A 20,431-nucleotide genomic window follows, 5' to 3' on the forward strand; every position below is an offset into this window, starting at 1 on the left:
CGTGAAGCGCAGACGTTTCGTCCAGGCCGAAACCTTCAGCTCGCTCGCTTGTTTGCTGAGCGGCTCGTTGAGCGGCTTGCCAAGCGGCTTGCTGGAAGGTTCCGTCCCGGCGCGTTTAGTTTGCACGCTTCCGGCAACGGACGACTTTACCCGCCTCCTAGCCAGTTTCCCGGCACTCACGCGGCCCACCTTCTCAGCGGTGGCCGTTAAACACGGGGTGGAGCACCATATACCCACGGTCGGGCCGCCGGTCTACGCCCGGGCACGCCGACTCAAACCCACGAAGCTCGCCATGGCGAAAGCGGAGTTCGCCACGCTGGAGCGGCTGGGGATCGTACGGCGCTCCAACAGCGCTTGGGCTTCTCCTCTGCACATTGTGCCGAAGCCCGGCGGGGGATGGCGGCCGTGCGGGGACTACCGCCGGCTCAATGATGCCACCACCCCCGACCGCTACCCGGTCCCGCATATCCATGACTTTTCCGCCCGGTTGGCAAACACGACCGTGTTTTCCAAGGTGGACCTCATCCGGGGCTACCACCCGGTCCCCGTACAACCGGGCGATGTCCCAAAGACGGCCGTCATCACCCCTTTCGGCCTCTTCGAGTTCCTGCGAATGCCTTTCGGGTTGAAGAATGCGGCCCAGGCGTTCCAACGGCTTATGGACAGCGTCTTGCGCGACTTACCTTTCCTCTTTGTCGACCTGGATGACATCCTAGTCGCGAGCGCGTCCCGGGAGGAACACCTGCTCCACCTCCGCACGCTTTTCGAACGCCTGGGCCAGCATGGCCAAATCATCAACCCCGCAAAGTGCCGTTTCGGCGTCGCCACCATCGACTTCTTGGGGCACCGCGTCACCAGGCACTGGGCCGTCCCTTTACCGGCCAAGGTGGAGGCGGTCAGGGATTTCCCGCGACCCCGCACAATCAAGGGGCTCCAGGAGTTCCTGGGCATGGTAAATTTTTACCACCGCTTCGTGCCCCACGTCGCCCAGCTCCTCCGCCCCCTGCACGAGGCCCTCCGGGGCAAGCCGGGCAAAGGTGACATCGCCTGGTCGGAGCCGATGGCCGCGGCGTTTGCAGGTGCAAAGCTGGCCCTGGCCAACGCCACCATGCTGGCGCACCCGGCGCCCGATGCGCCGATCGCCCTCACCACCGACGCGTCGGACTACGCGGTGGGCGCGGTGCACGAGCAGTGGGTGCGTGGTTCTTGGCAACCGCTGGCGTTTTTTAGCCGGCAGCTTCGCCCGCACGAACGCCGCTACAGCACCTTCGACCGCGAGCTGCTCGGGCTTCACCTGGCGGTCAGGCACTTCCGCCATCTGCTGGAGGGCCGCCCGTTCACGGCTTTTGTCGACCACAAGCCCCTTGTGTTCGCGATGGCCAAGGTCGCCGAGCCATGGTTGGCATGGCAGCAGCGTCACCTCTCTGCCGTGTCCGAGTATACGACGGACATCCGTCACGTGGCGGGTAAAGACAACCCGGTGGCGGATTGCCTTTCCCGGTCTGTCGCGCACGCGGTCCACCTCGGGATCGACTCTGCCCGGATGGCGGAGGAACAGACCGCCGACCCCGGCGTCCAGGCCTTGCGGACCGCCGTCACGGGCCTCCACGTCACCGAGGTGCCGTTCGACGCCGTGGGCGCGGCCCTTCTGTGCAACGTCTCCCTCGGCCGGCCTCGCCCCATTGTGCCCGCTGGCTGGCAGCGCCCAGTGTTCGACGCCATCCACGGCCTGTCCCACCCGGGCACGAAGGCCTCCCAGAAGCTCGTCGCAGCGAAGTTCGTCTGGCATGGCCTCAGGAAGGACGTCCGCGACTGGGCCAGGACGTGCCTCGCGTGCCAGCGCGCAAAGGTCCACCGCCACACCCAGGCCCCGTTGGTCCCGTTTGCGGTGCCCGAGTGTCGGTTCGACCACGTGCACGTCGACCTGGTGGGACCTCTGCCCCCTTTGAGGGGGTTCACCCACCTCCTCACCATGGTGGACCGCACCACACGGTGGCCGGAGGCCGTCCCATTGGCGGCGACGTCTGCGGCTGATGTGGCGCAAGCCTTCATCGCCACTTGGGTTGCCCGGTTCGGTGCCCCCTCGGACATCTCGTCCGACCGCGGCCCCCAGTTCACCTCGGAGCTCTGGGCCGCGGTGGCGCAAGGGCTCGGCGTGAAACTAAACTACACCACACCACGGCCTACCACCCCCAGGCCAATGGCCTGTGCGAGCGCTTTCATCGCTTGATGAAGGCCGCGCTCCGGGCCAGCCTCCACGACGGCAGCTGGGCCGACAGGCTCCCCTGGGTCCTGCTGGGCCTCAGGACGGCGCCCAAGGACGACCTGCTCGCGTCCTCTGCGGAGCTGGTCTTCGGGCAACCACTGCGGGTACCGGGTGAATTTATCCCCGACTCCACGGCTCCTTGGTCCGCGGCGCAACAGCGCTCCGTCCTTCAGGAGACTGCCCGGAGGTTCGCCCCGGTGCCGACGGCACACCACGGTTGCCCGTCTTCCCGCGTCGCCCCGGAGCTTCGCACGGCGGAGTACGTCTTCGTCCGGCACGACGCCCACCGGGCACTGCTACGGCCCCCGTATGACGGGCCCTTCCGCGTGCTGGAGACCGGGGATAAATATTTCACCATCGACATCGGCGGTGCCCCGGATCGCATCTCCGTGGACCGCCTCAAGCCGGCCCACCTCGATCTGGACCACCCCCCGCAAGCAGCTCTGCCTCTGCGTTGAGGCCGCCCCCCGGCGGTCGGACCCCTGGGGCCCCCCAGCCCCGCCGTCCAGCTACCCCCCAGCCCTGCACCCATCGCCAGGGGGCGTTTCGGCCGGGTCATCCGGCTTCCCCGCAAACTCACCCTTGAGGTGCGCGGGAATCCTGGGGGGGCGCATGTGGCGGGCACAAGGGACAATAATTCCGCGCACCAGTGGGTGGCGCAAGCGTCCAGGCGGGGAACGAAAACGCATGCCCGCCCCGCCTTTCGACCGATCGGCCACGCCCGGGGACAAGGAGTGGCCTCGGGACATATATGCGGGCTCTAAGCTCGAGCCCGCCCAGTGCTGAAGTGCGAGCGCTTAATAAAGACTCTTTGTTTGTACCAACCCGTTGTGGCCTACCTCTCTGGCAATCGAGTCGTGTGTGCACAGCACCACAAACTTACTATTTTTAAGGATGTCATCAAGGACAAAAACAACAGGTAAAAAGAACTAACTTAACGTGTTGGATAAGGTGGTGTATTAGCAATTACTACATTATTCGCATTAATTGCAATTACTACATCGAAAAGCACCGCGATCACCGGCATAACACTTCTTTGTGTACGGTGTTATTTCCATGCTTTCTGCCTCCCTCGCATGACACAGATAACTCTGAGGCACTCGTTGTAATGGAGGCACAATCTATTGTCAGTATTTGCTGAACATTACAGTGCAACAGAGCCCTTGATTGTGGGCCTCAACAAGAACGCACCAAAAGTGGCATTGTGGAGCTTTATGTAATGGCATCTCTTCTGTCCACCGTAAAAAAATACTCGCCTTCTTCGGGAAAATGACATGTGCAGAACCATCAACCACCAGAGGGTAGTATTTAACAAAATTCTGAACTTCACTATTTTGCTTTATCTTCAGACATAGTGGATGCAACAAACAAATACCATTGCTCAACCGTATTGGGCCAATGAGAAGGTATTTCCCCCGTGCGAGCAAAGTGAAAAGTGGGTTAAGCAATTGGTCAATGTCAGTCCATCTTTCCATCTAAAAACATCAGTTTATGATTGAGGAACAACTTGATTTCAATTGAATGTTACTCGTATATTTGGAACACAAATCAGAACATGAACCTGTAGTTTAGCAATACTTTGACTCTGAATTTGGCAAATTATACGGAATCTTGTCCTGATCGTACATGCACAGAGAGGAGTCAGAATGTATTTTAGTATGTCTGCCTATCTAGCAGTCAAACAAAATTGAAAATCGTTCCAAACAAGATGTCATAAAAACATTAGTTTTTAAGGACATCATAAAGGACACAAACAACAGGCCCAAACAAATAACTAATGGTAATGTGTTTGACAAGGTGGTGTAAAAGACACCAACAGCGGTAAACTTCCTAAAAATGTTTTTTCTCAACAACCTTGAAAATTTTTATTTTAATTAAATTGAATTGTATATTTGAACACTGTAGAACACAAATCGTCGTTTTGGCACTTTCACAAACGTTCCGTTTAGCAGTACTTGGACAAAATATTACGACATTTTACATCATCTCGACCAATCACATTTTCCGCTCACAGACCCCGCCCATGCCATTTTTTCTCAAGATTGTGCGGGGTAAAGTGTTCTACGAGCTCTCTAGTTTGTTTTACTAATTGTTGGTAGAAGTAGATCTTTAGGATTTAATGTCTATCATATTGGCCTCATTTAAAGCCCATAGGCATAATCTTATGATTACTGCATCAGTTAATTTATAATTATCAGTTAACCGGTTAATTTACAATGGTGGACATGAAGGGTTGTCTCAAATTTCAGTTTTTATGATTTTATCTGCTTTTTTTAAACAACCCTGTAGCACAAGATAACGCAAATTGAAAATGGCACCATATCATAAATTACCGAGAACCACACGCACACCTCTGCCAGGCTGAACAGTTTACGTTTTGTATCCCACTGATAGGCTGGATCTGGATTCGGACCTGAACCAAAATCTAATCGGCTTGTTCTTGTTGCCTAACCAACTCATCCACATTAGTCTAGTAGGAAGACTAGGTCCCCCTGCACCCCCCGGAGATATACTTCTAATCAGTGTTTCTAGATTGGAAAAAATGTGTAGAAAATGACTAGCTATGGCCCCAAGCTGAAAAAATGTCCCACATACCATTTTTATGCAAATTACTGCTGCAAATTTTATGCAAAATTATGCAAATTTTATGCAAATTTTTGATGAGGAGTAGAGTTGAGGGGTCTTTGAGGGCTTCATCGAGGTGCTCTCGGTTGCAAGACTGGGTCATTCTGAGAAGCACAGCAGGGTCAGAGATCATGATGTTCTCCTCCTCAGTGAATCTCTCCATCAACAGCCTCTCCATTGCCTCACACACTGTTTTGAGGCAAAAGAGGGACTTTGCGTAGGCCTTTCCACTGAGAACACCTTTGAGAGATCCACTTGTTACTAGTTGTGCCTCAAAGAGAATCTCTGCATATCCAGAACCACGCATCTTGTGTCCAGTGAGCATCCCGATGTAGTTCATGGATGTGTGGAAGGGTCCAATCGTTACTACATGACTAGCAAATTCATTTGGCCAGCGCCAGATGATGGGAAGGGCTTTCATGCAGACACCCAGATCAAATGTATTCAGGACCCATCTCTGACCCACCTCAGCAGTTGCTGCCTCGGAACGCTTCAGTAGCTCACGAACAACTGCGTTGTCTGTGATCGGTCTGTGCCTGGTGCCTGCATGGCATGGCAATGGCCTGCAGCCTGTGCCTGGGCTAGGGGGTTTCACCTCTGCAACTGGTTCTCCCCCACCCAGCAAATCAACAGTCCGAATCTGTCCATAACATTTGGAAATATCATGCCATATATCGTTTTGGCATTGTCTCAATGGTGAGGAATCGCTTTAAAAAATTTCGTATCTGGGTCTTCACTAAAATCGAATCGATTCGTCATCAGCACACACCCAACCTGTCCACCAAGTTTTGTCTGAATCTGTCCATAACATTTTGAAATATCCTCCTCACAGACAGACAGACAGACAAACAGTGTGAAAACCTTCAGTGGCGGAGGTAATCAGCTTGGCAACGCCTATCCTCGATGCAAAGTTTGGCATGAGTATCAAAAAGATGAACAATTGATCAGCTACCTCGCTGGAACAAGGTATATCAACCATTGAAGAAAAATGTAAATTATATTAATAAACAGGATTATAAATATCTATCTGTCCTATCTATCTATATATATATATATATATAGTGAAACCTTGACTTACGAGTTTAATTCGTTCTGTGACCGAGCTCGTAACTCAATTTGCTCGTTTCTCAAATTAAATTTCCCCATTAAAATGAATTGAAATGCTATTAATCCGTTCCAGCCCCCCAAAAACCACACCAATTTTTTTTGAAATATAAATATATAAATATCTCTATATATATATAAATATATATATATAAATAAATATCGCTTTATATTTCACCTGTATGCAGCATACAAATTGGCAGAATGGCCTGGACTGGAGGTATGCACACTTGACTCTAAACTGTCCAGCCTGGGTTTGAATCCCGACCTGTCATGGGATTCCTGTCATGTCGGTGTTTCACAGGCAGGGTGATTCATCAATGTGTGTACCGCTAAACTGGGCACCCCGTTTGCGTCCCATTAGTTGTTGGATGTTAAGGATCTCACCGTGTCTTCCACAAAGAGAAGGCGAGCTATCGCCGGCACTCTGAACAAGTTGTGGCCTGGCATGCTCTTCTCCTCTGCCGTTGTATACGTCCTCCTCGGCATCTTTTTCCAGAAGAGCCCTGTCTCGTCACAGTTGAAGATTTGCTGGGGGATGTATCCTTCGGCTTCTATCAGTTTGGCAAAAGTTATAATAAAATCTTCAGCTGCCTTCACATCCGAGCTTGCTGCCTCACCAGTCACCATGCCTGACGACGGAGTGAATGCCGGTCCTCTTCTTTAAATTATCAAACCATCCCCGACTGGCTTTGCATGACTCTTCCGATGCCTCGTCCGTTGATGTTCCCGCCGTCTGCTGCACCAAATCCCCGTAAATGTCTCGTGCCTTCTCACAGATGATGCTCTCGGTCACGGTATCTCCTGCGAGCTGCTTCTCCGTCAACCACACAAACAACAACTTCTCCATCTCTTCATGGACAGAGGTCCGGAGCTTTGAAATAATCTTAATGCCCTTGGCTGGCGTTATAGCCTTTATCGACGACTCCTGCTTCAAAATCGTACATATCGTAGAAGTACTACGATCGTACTGCCTCGCCAAGTCGACAACACTCACACCTCGCTCATGTTTTTCGACGAATGCGTGTTTTATATCCAAGCACATCATCCTCTTCTTCTTCTCAGCACTGCCCTTGGCACTCAATTTCTTAGGACCCATGGTTAAAACTAAGAAATTTTCCAAAATAACAAAAATGCGAAAACAAAGCAGCAGCGATATACGGCAGAGATGCTTGCACGGCAAGATAACCATGTGACCTGAACGCTCGTTGGGCCACCTAGTGGCGGGTGGCGTAAGCTCGTAACTCAGATCTCGGCTCGCATCACAAAGCAAAAAACCGCCCGAGCGACGGCTCGTATCTCGGAAAACTCGTAAGTTGGTGCACTCGTAAGTCAAGGTTTCACTGTGTATATATATATATATATATATATATATATTATATATATATATATATATATATATATATATTATATATATATATATTATATATATATATTATATATATATATATATTATATATATATATATTATTTATATATATATTATATATATATTATATATATATATATATATTATATATTATATATATATATATATATATATATATTATATATATATATATTATATATATTATATATATATATATATATATATATATATATATATATATATATATATATATGTATTCTCCATATATTCTCCATATGTGATTCTGTGATTCTGTCTGTCTGGTCGGGGGAGTGGCTACACCCGGTCTGGGAGAGGCTTCAAAAACAAATATCCACCATTTTGTTTACTTGCATAGCTTTGAGGCCTCTTTTGTTAGGCCCGCGGTTTCTTTCTCTCTCTCTCAGTTTTATTTCAACTCTAATTCGATATCTCATTTCATTTTTCACAGTCGCTAACATGGTTTTAGACTTGGTTGCAAAAAAAGAATAAAATTCGATGAAGGTTACCGTTTATAGAACAAAATGCATTTTCAAAGGCCTGTAACATAAAGTCCATTGAGACTCTCTCACGGCTTTATCTCGACTCTAATTCACCATTTGATTTCATTTTTATCGTGGTTTTAGACTCGGTTTCAGCAATAGTTGAGAAAATGTACACACTTTGAGATCTTTGAGAATGTACACACTTTGAGACTTTGGATTGAGATCTCGCGAGATCACGGCGAGGTCACGTCTTTTCGAAGCTGTTCCATGCGCTCACGCTTTCGAAGCTAAGTGATCCTTCTCAATTGTGTTTTTGTCGAGACTGTATCTATCTTTCGGTGTATGTACCTATAGCGTACCTTTTGGAAAATTTTCGGTGCTAATTTTTCGTACATGTATACACAATCGTCGGTTAATGCGTATCGAGTATTCTGCGGCCTAGTACTCGTAGGCTTGGCTACCGTACCGTCTCCAACCTTGTGGTTTTGTTTTTCTCTCAGCGATTCGTCGAATGCGCTGCATTTATTTTCGTTCTCTGGTTCGTCCCAGTCGTTCACCCCATACCTCCTTGTTTAATATCTCTACTCAAAAAAAAAAAACCCCAAAATAATATTTCCTTCCCAGGTGTTATTCGTTTATTTGTTGTTCTTTTTTGTTCGTTCGTTCTTTGTTCGCGATCACGCGATCACGTGATTAGAAATGTATAATCTCTCCCCTGAACAACTATTTTCTCTCATATATTATAACACCCTTTTCTTCTTTTCCTACAAAAGGATGCTTTCGTCTTGCTCACCAAATCTATTCATTCCAAAAAATATATATAATACCATCTCTTACAGTTCCTCCTTTCTACGTTCCCTAAACTATCCAGAACTCCACCCCTCCTTCAGTGTCCTCAAACATATTTTTGACTCGAAGGTCTCAAACTCATTTTGCAAAAAATGTTCGTTTCCCATGAATCATACACTTTTCAAAATCCAATCTCACCCCTCCCCTCCAAATCCTCCCCATCACCCATCCCTTTCAAATCTCCCCCCTTGCCCCTTCCCTCCCCTCCCTCCTAAACTCCCCCCACACCCCTTCCCTCCGAGACTCTCCCTCGCTCCTCCCCTCCTAGACTCCCCTCTCACCCCTCCTCCTCAAAGCATCCTCCCTGCTTCTTCCCCCTTCCAACTTTCACCTTCATCTCCCCCAACCTTCTGCCTCGCTCTTCCTCCTCCTCAAATAACACCTCACTGTGCCTCACCCAATCTCCATCAAACCTTTTGTCCGCCCCATTCTTCCCTTTCTCCAAGCTATTCTGAAATCTCTGAAATCTCTGACACACCTTCAACAGCTCTCCCTACCTCTTCCTCCTCTTCCACATCTTACCCTACCCTTCCCCCCCCCCTGTTCTGGACCCCATGCTCCCCCTTCCTCTTCATTAACGGTATGGACCTCAAACATCCGGGGCCTTCGCTCAAACTTGACTGATCTCTCCATACAGGTTGCTTCTGACAAACCAGATGTGAACTGCTTAACAGAAACTTTCCTCCTTCATGATGTCTCTGATGCCTTGGTATCTCTCCCAGGTTACTCCCTCTTCCGGTATGATAGACCTGAGCCTCGTCCTGGAGGTGGGGTTGCTATCTTTATAAAAAACTCTCTTCCTCACTCGCCCTCCACTGCCCTCTCTCCACCTCACCCCCAGGAATACCTTTGGCTACGGCTTCCCCTTCGCTCCCACCTTTTGTTCATATGTGTATTGTACCGTCCACCAAACAGCGATGACTCCATCTACATCTCGCTGTCTGATAATATGGACCAACTTCTATCTACCCATCCCAACTCTCTCTTCCTCATATGTGGTGATTTCAATTGTCACCATGCCAGTTGGCTGGGTGTGGGTACCTCTCTCACCAGCCATGGCTCTTCAGCAAAGGACTTCTGCGACTCACTGGGACTGACACAATCTGTCAATTTCCCGACCCGGATCTCAGTCAACGGAGCATCTTCTCTTCTGGATTTGGTTATGACAAACTTCCCTGAAAATTTCTGCTGCTCTTCTTCTGCTCCAATCGGCTCATCTGATCATGTGCTTGTCAAAGTGGACATCTCTCTGACCATTCTCAGAGAGCCTCCTCAGCGTCGACGAGTCTGGCATTTCACTCAGGCCAACTGGCACGGTCTTCAAGCAGCCTTCAATCATCTGGACTGGTCTCCCATCTCTACCGCCTCTCACATCAACTCATCCTGGGAATTATTTCAAAGTAAATTGCTCTCTCTCATGCACAGATTTATCCCATCTCGTCTTCAGTTGTCATACCCTTCCTCCCGTCCATGGTACACGGAATCTTGTGGTGAGGCTGTTGCCCTGAAACAACTTGCTTTCGTCTCTGGAAAGCAAACCCAACGGAAGGAAATCTCATTTCCTTTCACAAAGCCCGAAACAAGTGTGTGTCCACCCTCAGGAGAGCCAGGAAACAATATCTCACCGTTCTCAAGACCGAACTCTCTTATCTGTCTCCCTCTTCCAAATCCTGGTGGCGTCTGGTCAAATCTGTTTCTGGTGTTTGTTCCCCCTCCATCCCCTCCCTCACCTCAAACGGCTTAACGGCTGACTCCGCACGTGAAAAAGCTGAATGCCTCAACTCTGTGTTTGCCTCTAAATCTTGTGTCCCAAACCCATCCCTCTCTGTACCCACTGTACCCAGTCGTACCCAGCTGCTCCTGGACTCTGTGTCCTTTCCTCCTGACAAGGTGGAAAAGTTTCTGTCAACCCTCGACTCTGATTCTGCAACTGGTCCTGACGGCATCAGCCCACGGGTCCTAAAATCATGTGCTTCCGCTCTTTCACTCCCTCTTTCTGTTCTCTTCACCCTCTCTTTTCCTCAAGGTCATCTGCCATCTGCTTGGAAATCAGCCAACATCACCGCTTTGCACAAAAAAGGTGCAAAAACAGATCCCAGCAACTACAGACCAATCAGCCTTCTCCCAATTATCAGCAAAGTCATGGAATCCATCATTGCTTCAGATATGAAATCTTTCCCCTTCTCCAATGGCTTGATCTCTGATCATCAATTTGGTTTCAGACCTGGTCACTCTACTCTGGACATGCTGCTTCTGCTTTCTCAACAATGGATGGAGGTCCTCAACGCCAAACAGGAAATTATAGCCGTCTCCCTTGACTTTTCACGTGCCTTCGATACGGTCTGGCACCCTGCTCTGCTCACCAAACTCTCCTCCTTTGGTATCCATGGAAATCTCCACGCATGGCTGGCGGGCTTCCTCTCTGGTCGTAGTCAACGTGTGGCCCTGAATGGGTTTCTCTCATCTCCTCTTCCTGTTCAGGCTGGAGTTCCCCAAGGTAGTGTTCTGGGCCCTGTGCTTTTTCTGGTCTTCATCAATGATCTCTCTGACTCTCTTGAAAATCCTCTCTATCTCTTTGCTGACGACTTTACTCTCTGTCGCTCCATTCCTCATCCCTCAGATCGGCAGTCTGCAGCCTCCTCACTCTCTGCAGACCTGGACAAAATCACAGACTGGGCAAACAAATGGAACATGTCTTTCAATCCTGATAAATCTCACACTCTTACGATGTCTCTCCGAAAAGACTGACTGGAAAACCCTCCCATCCACTTTCTGAATAATCCTCTCCAAGAAGTTCTGTCACTCAAGCTTTTGGGTCTCACTATTTGCCATGATCTTTCCTGGGAAAACCACATTTCAAATCTGGCCTCCAAAGCCAGTCGCCGACTGGGCATCCTCCGTCATGCGAAGTCCTTCCTTGGCACACCTGAGCTCCTCACCACATACAAGGCTTTCATCCGCACCTCTATGGAATACTGCTCTCCCCTCTCGTCTGGTGCTCGCTCCTGCCTCACACCTAGCCCGTCTTCACGCTGTTGAAACCAAAGCGTTCAGAATCATTGGAATCTCCCGCGATGAAGCTAACTCCAAGGGCCTTTCATTCACTCACCGCAGGCAGGTTGGTGGTCTTTCTGTGTTCTACCGACTCCTCTCTGGCCTTGCCCCCCCAGCCCTCTCTGGGCTCTGTCCCCCAAATATTCCTACAGGTCGCACAAGATCTGCCTGCAACCCTCTTATGGTTAAACTGCCAAAATCAAGACTTTCTGCTCACCTTCACTCCTTCATTCCTCTTTTCTCCCGCCTCTGGAACAAACTCCCGCACTCTCTTCAATCCCACTCCACCCTCCAGGTCTTTAAAACAGCTGTTTACCACCATCTCTTATCCTCCCCCATCCAAAACCTTGATCTTTTCTACCCCCGCTAATTTCGGTACCCTTGTGTTTTATACTTCTCCCACCCCCCCCCCCCCCCCTTCCCACGCCTCCTGCCCCCAAGCCCTCTCCCTCCCACACTTCTCCCTGCTCTCAAATGTTGTGGTTGTGTGCTTCCCTTTCTCTCCCCATCTTGTCTTCCGCTCCCTCTTTTTGTATATTTTGTTTGTCTGGTTGATTTGTTTGTGAAATAAATGTTAGCTCTTTCACGAGCCTCGATTCAGTATACAAAAAAAAAAAAAAAAAAAAAAAAAAAAAAAAAAAAAAAAAAAAAAAAAAAAAAAAAAAAAAAAAAAAAAAAAAAAAAAAAAAAAAAAAAAACACGGGAAGTTGCTGAGATCGGCACGGGATATCATATCCCGCCCTAATAACACAGACGGAAAATTGCCGAGAGATATTTCTTCATTCTTAATTTATAAGTTATGTGCATGTACACTTTAAAGTTTATTTGAAATCTTTAATTTAAAAAATGTCATTTTGTATCATGTATGCTGTAACGAAAATAGACATTTTGGTTTTCGCCAGACAGAAGGGTGTACACACAGCCCATAACCTTTTTCCCCAAGGACGTTTCCATTTGATGACAGTTGTCAGGATTAAATATTTAATTTCGACATAGTCACAATACAGTCAACAAGAAAGAGCAATCAGAGATTGCAGATCCTCGCCAGGATGTGTTTTCAGTGGTTTTTAAGGCTTTTGTGTTAAAAACAAATATGGCGGCCGAACCACGTGACTGATGACGTCTTTTTTTATAAGCTAATTTATTCCTAGATTATGCTCAAGAAATTTCATCTTGATCGGATGAAGTTTTGTACTTGTCGAATTATGACATCATAATGGAGGCACCTATGACATCATCATTAACATATTTTATTCCCCATGGAGAGTTATTTACAATGAGCCATGTCTCAAAATTTTCCATGCAGCACTTTCAGAGTTATAGAAGTGCAATTTTTTCGGTTTTTCTAAGATGGCGGCTGAATCACGTGACCTATCACATCATAATTATCATTTAAAATGTCACAGGTGGAGCTGCACTTATGGTGGAATTTTCCTGTCAATCGGACCAATGGTTGCCGAGAAAATCGTATTTATTCTGTGCGGACAAACAAACAAACAGACAGACAAACAAACAGACAGACAAACAGACAGACAAACAAACAGACAGACAAACAAACAGACAGACAAACAAACAGATAAATGGACCCAAATGGAATACCCTCTCCTCCTGCGAGGGTAACAATGTGGGGAGAGGGGTGGAGCTTCGTTCACGTATCGCCACAGACGGGAAATTGCCAAAATATATTTAAAAATCGTGGCACAGTCTATCATACACCGCCCAAATAACAAAGACGGGAAATTGTCGAGAGATATTTCATCGTTCTTATTTTATAAGTTCATCATTCATCATTCATCATCATTCATCATTATTATACGGAAGTAAAGGTAATCCTGTTTAAACTTCCATTCATTCCATCGATGGGGAATTCATTCCATCTCTCATCTTCCATTCATCCCTGGTGTTGGCTTAGTGGTTAGGGTGCCGGCATGGGATCCTCGGATCCTGGGTTCAAATCCCGGTCGATCGCTGAATTAACGCCAGGGGGGTTGACTTGGCCTGTCATCCTTCCGAGGTCGGCAAATTGAGTACCAGCTTGCTGGGATGAATGATCACGGTGTGTACCCCGATTTAGAATAGGTACACCGTATCCCTGCGCATCGAAGAGCGTGACCAAGGGTTGGCGTCAGGAAGGGCATCCGGCCATAAAAACATTGCCTCAAACAGGGAACCATGATTGTCATGGGGCCCGCAAGGCTAACCCCCGCTCTAGCGGGAAAAATGGCCTTAAAACTATCATTCATTCATTCATTCTCATCTTCCATTCATTCATCCCACTACTTGACATAAATTGAACCTAATTTATTGTGAGGTGTGCATGTTTGTTGGAAAATCAGGGTAACATTAGATGAGAGAAGGACCAATGTTTGTCCAACCTGCTCTTAAATAATTGATGTGCACAAACACATTAAATACGTTTATTTAAAATGTTTCATTTTGAAAATTTCATTTTGTATGTTGGAACAAAAGACTAATTTTGGTTTTCGCCGGACAGAAGGGTGTAATGTAATGTTCTGATTCACCGGCCATAATTTTTTTCCCAGGGACTTTTCCATCTGAGCTGTATCCTTTATATAGTCGGAATGTTCCATTCTTTAGACGTCGTCACAATGAAAATTTGCACTGCACAGGACTCATATGGACGGTATGTCGGGCGAATACTTACATATCCGGAAGAGCATGAGGACGCCTTTTGAGCCATTATTATACTGAGGAAGAGGATTATTCGGAATCCTAGAGGATTATTTGGGCCACTCGACGTAGAGCTGGGATCCAAGTGCTGCCGTGGTCATCGTAACACGCCCCAAAGTCATAGACACTGGCTAACAAGTTCCCCCGGTTGGAAAACCGGGAAAATCCTTACAAACTTAATAATAATTTTAAACTTCATTCATACTTCCATGAGATAGGGGGTCACCCCACTGCATCAGAGTCCACTGTACCTGCGATCTGTTTTTAAAATTCGCTCTAGATGATGGACCCAGCTTGCGTATATCATATTCCCGTCAGGAAACAACTCATTGTTTCCCAGCAATGTCGGGTACTTTTACTAGTTAAATTGATATATGTGGGAAAATTACATGCCCGGACCAGGAATTGAACCCAGGTCCTCTGGAAAACTGTACCAGTGCTCTCCCATCTCTCCCATCTAAGCTATCTGGGCGACCCTGACTGAGCATGCAATTTTCCCACACATATGATTGCCACTCTCTTTGGGGCACTCGCTGCCAATGCTCCAAAGAGAGATTGGGGCACTCGCTGCCAACCATAGGAGCACCAACGGCCTGAACACGAGAGGGTCTTCCACCAATGGGGGGAAAAATCCATGTCCGCTTCATGGGGGGACAAATCCATGCCTGCTATTATAAACACCACTGGGGGCGTAGTGAAGCAATTCGATTAATGAACAGGATTATTAATAATTAAATTGATATATGTGGGAATGGTGCTCCCATGGTTGGTGCTCCTATGGTTGGCAGCGAGTGCCTCGGAAGCAGTGACGGAAAAAGAGTGGCAATCATATGTGTGCTCAGTCAGGGCCGCCAAGATAGCTCAGATGGCAGAGCACTGGTACAGTTTTCCAGAGGACCTGGGTTCGATTCCTGGTCCAGGCATGTAATTTTCCCACATATATCAATTTAATTATTTATAATCCTGTTAGTTTTGTTCAGTGTAGAGTAAAACCCAAAACAGAGAGGTCAAAGATAAGTGTGCCACCTCTTAGGCATCCTGTCAGAGTATTGCTTCCCTTTCCTCAAACTAAGTGTAAATTGCACAAGCTTGGAGGGCTAACCTGTGTTTAGATGAGTTTGCTGAGAGAATAACTGATTTTATTTCCTTCGTCTCTGAACTTTGTTGTTAAAACTGCTATCGCAGCCACCACCTTTGGCAATCAAACGGCCTCCATTGTATTTATAAAGACCGTTCTAACTATTGTCCCTTCAATAAATACATAAATATATCAGTAGTGTAATAATGTTGGTTCTGGGACACCCCAAATCCCCATTCACTTACATGTTAATTTTTCCCCTCCCTCATTGCCCCAAAACACCTCTATTTCTCTCACCCTGTTCTTTACGAACCTTCTAACCTTTTGACATGTTATCCTTATTCATTAGACCACTTAAACAATGGTCCTTCTGTGTGAACCTGTGATCCTTCTGACCTTATGGACCTTTTAACCTTTTACTCTTAATATCATCTGGTGAATCATCTTTGACCCACTCAAACAACGACCCTACAAATATTTGTTTATGATCCTAACAATGATCCTAACAACTCAAAAATATTTTCATCTTTTTTACCCAACTCACCAGTATTTAAATTAATTCTCTTATTTGTTTTGTGAACTTTTTTTACCAGTTGCCTTTTCAATAATTCTTATTTGAAAAGACATAAAAGACAAAAAGACATCATACATAAACCTCGAACCTTTTTTTAATTAATGAAAGAAATGACATGTTGCTTAACTTTACAAGAAATGACACGTTGGGAATTTCTCATTGTCTTATTTCCTGTTTCCTCGAAATGTTAAAGCTGAGTTCTGTTCCCGAAAATACATTTTGGACATTATAAAAGTCGTGTTGCCGTGCTGTTTTTATCATTACGAACCGAAGAACATGAGCATCAACATGTCTTATTTCACTCTCTACTCTGATGAAGAATACTCACCAGGGTAAGTTTCATTCAGAATTAAACTGTTAATGTGAGCTTTGTATGTGATTAATTTAAATTTATATGACTCATGATATATTTTTTTATTACAGCAATTCAGGTTTTCAAAATGACCTGGTCTTGGCAGAGTTTCAAGTTGTTCCACAAGAGGTTTACAACGAATTGAACACGGGTTGGAACAAATTAAATGTTTCACCGTTCTTAGAAGATAACCACCATCGGAGTTTGTCTCAGGTAATTCATTATTCATTTCTCTGATGACACCATTAAACGGGAGCTGACATTTATTTATTCATTGTGTATCTTTTGTGTATTGTGTATCATTGTGTATACATACAATGTATCTTTTAGGAGAAATTATTAACGTTTTTTCTTTCTTTCTTTTTTAACAGAATACAACACCTGTTGTGATCGATGACCACACCTATGAGTGTGATACCCTAAATTTTCTTCTCGACAGCATTGACGCCAAACTCAACTTTTTAGAGGTGTGTGTATGTGTGTATGTGTGTATGTGTGTATGTATGTATGTATGTGTGTATGTATGTGTGTGTATGTATGTATGTGTATGTATGTGTGTATGTATGTATGTATGTGTGTGTGTGTGTATGTATGTGTGTGTGTGTGTATGTGTGTATGTGTGTATGTGTGTATGTATGTGTGTATGTATGTATGTGTGTGTGTGTGTATGTATGTATGTGTGTGTGTATGTGTGTATGTATGTATGTGTGTGTGTATGTGTATGTGTGTGGTTCACCGTTTATAATAGGTACACCATATCCCTGCGCATCGTAAGAAGTGATTCAGGGTTGGTGTCAGGAAGGGCATCCGACCCTATATTAATAATAATAATAATAATACATTTATTTTGTATAGCGCTTTTCAAGACACTTTGACATGGAACGTAAATATGAAATAAATATCTCTCCCCTCTTGTCTTTAATAGAAAGAGATTCAAAACCTGAAGACATCTGCTGAACCAACCTTCAACTTATGTTGGGAAGATATTGATGATTTGTTTTGGGAAGAAGAAGAAAAATGTTTAAATAATATAAAGAATCTAATGCTTCCAATATTATTTATATATATTTGTTTTGTTTACAATTATTTAATTATTAATTACAAAAAGAGAATAAAGGAGGAGGGAATGGGGAGGTGCACCCCTGCCAAAGACCCTTCACCCCCCTCATCCCACCCCTCCCCTCCCCTTGTGTGTGGGGAAGGTGGGGGTGGGATGAGGGGGGTGAAGGGTCAAGGGTGGGGGTGCACGGAGGGTGGGGGATGATGGGTGTGGTCTGTGTGGGCGTGGCTTATGATTTTTAATTTATTTAATTTTTTTATATATTATTACCACTAATTAAATTAGCTAATCTGGGTGGGGTGAATAGAAATGTTGTTTAATGAATTATTAGCTTTGTTTTTTGTAATTCTTGTGAATAAAATGTCCCTAATATTTCTTCCCCATTCATATCATTTAATTTGTAAGTCCAAGGGACTGTATCCATTACAATTTATATCAATGATTTTAAATAATTCATGAGTCCATTTTTGTGTATAACCTTTTTCAAAATGGCTTTTCCATTTGTATATTCTTACAATATCACCAACTTTGAACTTGGGCTTTCTCAAATTAATCTGCTTTTCATATTCTAATTTTGTAAATGTTTCTGATGGTTTTGATTTTGTTGATGAATGAACTGTATTATTGTAATTATCAACAATATTCTGGATTAAATACACCCATTGTTGAGAACCGAGTTGTGTGAATTTTTTATATAATTTTTCTTTTAAAGTACGATTAAAACGCTCAATAACAACTGCCTTTCCTTCATTAAAGGTGCTGTATAATTTAATATCCTCCCCCTTCAGAAATTTCATAAATATTTTGTTATAGAACTCTGTTCCCTCATCAGTCCATAACTTCTTTGGTTTTCTATGACTTTTATTAAATATTTGTTGGAAGGCTAACATTAAAGTATCACCCTTTTTATTTTTTAAGGGAATAACCCAAGCAAATCTACTCCTCAAATCAATAACGGTTAAAGCATACCTGTATCCCTTATCATTATTTAGTTCGATTAAATCAGCAGACCATATGTGGTCAGTGTCTTTGGAATAAACCTTCCTTCTTTTAAACTTGGTGATTATAGGTTTGTGTAATTCTTCAGCCAAAAGCTCCTCAGTCTTGATGACATCATTAGAGCCTAATAGTTTTTTGAGGAATAACCAAGACCAAGTTTCAATTTAGCATTTATCAAATTTCTCACAATAAACCTATCAACTTTCTCTCTCAACGTTGGATTTTGTATCAAAGACAAATTATACAACATTTCTCTGTCGGCTTTATGTTTTTCAGTCAACGTAGTGGTTTTCCCATAAGCAATATCATGCTTCATACACACTTCGTCAACCCTATTTGTAGGTTTAGACCAAGGTTTAGGATTGTCAGCCTCATCTAATCTTTTATCCAGGTTTGTTCCTGAACCACAGAAAGAATACCCTGGAAGGTGTAATTCCCCTGGAATTCCAGTTGTTGTAAATTTACTTCCTGACAGAAACTTTTGTATGTCTCCTCCTCTTTTAGGAGAGATGAATTGGCACTTTTTAGAGCCACACACTTGACATATTCCTTTTTGATAAACTCTATTATTTTTAGCTTTAACATAAGAGATATTTTTAGATTTGGTTTTCTTTTTACATTTGAGACAATAACTCATATTTATCTATATAATTATAAAATTGAAATCTTGCGTGTTTGTGTGTAACATTCGATCGGTCCGGGGGCGTGGCTTACCCCTTTGAGAGAGTAGTAATATCCACCATTTTATTAATTCGCATAGCTTTGAGGCCTGTTTTGTAGGCCCGTGGTGTCTTGCTCTCTCTCCCAGCTTTATTTCAAATCAAATTCGATATATCGTTTCATTTTTCACAGTCGCTAACATAGTTTTAGACTCGGTTGAAAAAAAACGGGAAGAAAATCGCGCCACGTTGATATACGAAAATACACCGCCTAAAATAACAGGCATACAGTATATATCTTCGTTATTTCATTCAACATTATTACCCGGAAGTAAAATATGTTTCAGGAAATTACCGAGAGATATTTCTTCGATTTTTTTTATTATTTATATGCGCATACACTTTAAATAGGTTTATTTGAAATCTTTAATTGTCACAATGTAATTTATTTGTCATTTGATGATCGGCAAAAATATGTTTCAGGAAATTACCGAGAGATATTTCTTCGATTTTTTTTATTATTACCGCTTCCATCTGATTTCATTTTTATCGATGGTTTTAGACTCGGTAAAAGAAATAATTGAGAACATTCACGCACACATGGGAAATTGCAGAGATATATTTTTAAAATCGCGCCACTTTGATATACGAAAATACACCGCCTAAAATAACAGGCATACAGTATATATCTTCGTTATTTCATTCAACATTATTACCCAGAAGTAAAATGTTTCAGGAAATTACCGAGAGATATTTCTTCGATTTTTTTTTATTATTTATATGCGCATACACTTTAAATAGGTTTATTTGAAATCTTTAATTGTCACAATGTAATTTATTTGTCATTTGATGATCGGCAAAACGATAGCACAAAAACAATACTATTTGCAGGAAGAATGTCGTATCAACCCTCCGACGGTGCTACGGACGCGGACAACGAATCACACCTCACGTCTATGGACGCGAATAGCAACATTCCTTCAAGTTCTCGTGCGGAAGCAGTATCTCCGAGGGGTGCTGAAACAGACGATGGGAGATCACGACGTCTTCAGCAGCAACGAGAAAGCCAAAGGAAGAGACGACATGCTGAAACGCCTGAGCAAATGTCACAGCGCCTTCAGCTGCAAAGACAAAGGGCAAGGATGAGAAGGAGTGCTGAGACGGAGGAGGTGAGAGCGCAGCGTCTTCAGGAGGAACGAGAGAGAGTCAGCTCGCGAAGGGATGCGGAATCTGCAGAGGAGACGTCAC

General features: G+C 44.8%; 1 protein-coding gene and 1 long non-coding RNA gene across 4 annotated transcripts in view; both read left to right on the forward strand.

Moving 5' to 3' along the window:
* Nucleotides 1-20,431, forward strand: part of DHODH (dihydroorotate dehydrogenase (quinone)) — a 183,178-nt gene that overhangs the window by 19,488 nt on the left and 143,259 nt on the right. The gene's annotated exons all lie outside the window — the stretch shown is intronic.
* Nucleotides 5,839-17,630, forward strand: LOC137429053 (uncharacterized). Of its 3 annotated transcripts, none has more exons than XR_013623923.1 (4): nucleotides 5,839-5,857; nucleotides 16,307-16,678; nucleotides 16,837-16,932; nucleotides 17,391-17,630. It is a non-coding gene; the product is annotated as an uncharacterized LOC137429053 (long non-coding RNA). The 3 variants fall into 3 exon arrangements; XR_013623924.1 differs by lacking the exon at nucleotides 5,839-5,857 and having other exon boundaries at nucleotides 12,203-16,445; nucleotides 16,537-16,678; XR_013623922.1 differs by lacking the exon at nucleotides 5,839-5,857 and having other exon boundaries at nucleotides 12,203-16,678.

Source organism: Myxine glutinosa, chromosome 6 (assembly GCF_964187855.1).
Source record: "Myxine glutinosa chromosome 6, kmMyxGlut1.1, whole genome shotgun sequence".
Classification (NCBI taxonomy): domain Eukaryota; kingdom Metazoa; phylum Chordata; class Myxini; order Myxiniformes; family Myxinidae; genus Myxine; species Myxine glutinosa.